Raw genomic sequence first — 2500 nt, forward strand, 5'->3', positions numbered from 1 at the left:
GTGTGTATGTGTGTGTGTGTGTGTGTGTGTGTGTGTGTGTGTGTGTGTGTGTGTGTGTGTGTGTGTGTGTGTGTGTGTGTGTGTGTGTGTCTGTGTGTGTGTGTGTGTGTGTGTGTGTGTGTGTGTGTGTGTGTGTGTGTGTGTGTGTGTGTGTGTGTGTGTATGTGTGTGTGTGTATGTGTGTGTGTGTGTGTGTGTGTGTGTGTGTGTGTGTGTGTGTGTGTGTGTGTGTGTGTGTGTGTGTGTGTGTGTGTGTGTGTGTGTGTGTTTTCGTCATGGCGAGCAGGACTGGAGAATGCCTTTTCAGTCTCGTATCACTGAATTTTGAATTCGACATGGATTAACATCTTTATTTTTTTTCTTTTCTTTTCTGAGTAGCCAATTATTATCTTCAGAAAAAAAAAATATGTCTAAAGTACGAAACTAATCTCATACAAGTTGCCTAACTCTTAAAGTCACCTTTGCTCTCATCTGCTGAACTGATAAGTCATAAACGCGGATTTTCTTTCAGTTTCCCCTAAAATCTCTTGTTATATCATTCAATCATTCAATTTCTATAAAAAAGAAAGAAAAAAGAAAACAGTAACAACATAAATTATCAATATTAACTTAATAGTAAGTACTAAGTCATAATTTCAAATTTAATATACATAAAATATACTCCAAAGGTATGTTTTTATTTTCATCAACGTCACGAAAAGACTAGCCAATATCTGAAAGTAAGTAATATAAACTATTGCTTTTCTGCCTAAAGAAACATTAAGTATGTTATTCATTTCTTTGTTTTATGAGAAATTCACGCAAGAAAAAAGCGAATTGCATAAAGACACATGCAAACCATGCTGGAGATCGCTTCGAGTACCAAACTCATACCGTATCTCGATTTCTTGAATACGTTCTATAAAATTCCGTCGCCAGCGTCATTTTTCGTCGTTTAATGTATTCATTTTTTAATTATTTTTTGTCTTCTTAAGTTACACACCCGTTGCCTACATGAAGGAGGGGTAGAGCAGTGTAATGAAGAATAGAATAACGAACGATAACATAAGGAAATTAATGAATGGAGGATAAGAGGGAAAATGAACAGAAGAGATTAAAGTAAGAAAAAGAGAAGAATAAAAATGGTCAAAAAAGAAGAAAGATGAAAACGTGAAGAAGAAGAAGGTAACGATGAAGAGGATGGATAAAGGATCGGGAAGAGAGCAAAACGAAAGGAGAAGAAGACGAGATGAAATTAATAAACAAGAAAGAAAAGTTAGAGAAAAAGAAGGACAAAATATTGGGAAAAGAACAAAACCCAACGAAAAAAGAGCACACAGAAGAAGATGAAGAAGAAAGAGAGAATCAGAAAGCAGAGGAGAAGGCGAGAGCGAGAACGAAGGCCAGTGAGCGCCAGCGGCCTCTCATCACGACCTTTCCCTCTGCCATAGGCCTACCGCCCTCCCGAAGGAAATCGAGAGGCTGATGAAAAGGGAAGGAAGGAGGGAAGGAGAGGGATGGAAGGAAGGAGAGGGAACGAGGGAGAGAAGAATGAAGGAATGAGGGAGGGAGGGAGGGAAGAAGGGTAGGGAGGAAGGAGGGGATGAAGAACGGAAGTAGATAAGGGAAGAAATGGGGAGGGAAAAGGTAGAGAGAGGTAGAGAAAAAAGTAGGGAGGGAGAGTAGGACTAAAGGATGAATAGAGAAAGGGAGATAGATAAACTTACAAAAAACAATATGCATACAGACCCTACTACAAACCAAGAAAAACCGTATGAGGATCCAGAGAAATAAACCGACAAAGAGAAAACAAACAAAGAGATGAATAGACAAAGAGAAAGACAGACAAAAGGGACAGACAGACAATAATAACCCCCACTGACCATTCCTTCTCACAGCATCTCGAATATAAAATCATCTCATTAATTATGTAACTTCCCTCCCTCCCCCCCTCCCCCTTTTCTCCCGAGATCTGACGTCATCATCGCCAAGATCTTCACCGTTATGAATCATTTCCTTTTTAGTTTACTCACGATTCGAATCCGTCTATAATGTCATTCATTACTATTCACGCATATTCGCAGAGCAAGAATTTTCCGTTACTGATTAATTAGATTAAAAAAAAAAAAAAAAACTTTATTTTAATATATTACACTATTCATCGGTGTGTGAGAGGGGAAGGGAGCAGGAGGGGGGTGGGGTAACAGGGAGAGAGGGAGGGAAGGGAATGAGGGAAGGGGAGTCGGAAGATCCTCTTTACACAAATCTGTTACGAAACAATACGAAACAGGGAACGTACAGAAGGGAATTTATAAGTTCCACTAATGTGAATGCTATGGGGTAAAACAGTATTATTATTATTGTTATTATTATCATCTTTAAATATACATATACATTGTTATTTCTTTTTTTTCTGTCACTAAATTCAATAATCTAAGAATTAGCTTTGTGCGCATTAGGTTAAACTTACTCGCCAGTAATAGGCTGAAAATAGTGTTTAATTATTATCTTCCTCATGTTT

This window comes from Penaeus chinensis, chromosome 25 (assembly GCF_019202785.1).
Source record: "Penaeus chinensis breed Huanghai No. 1 chromosome 25, ASM1920278v2, whole genome shotgun sequence".
NCBI lineage: Eukaryota > Metazoa > Arthropoda > Malacostraca > Decapoda > Penaeidae > Penaeus > Penaeus chinensis.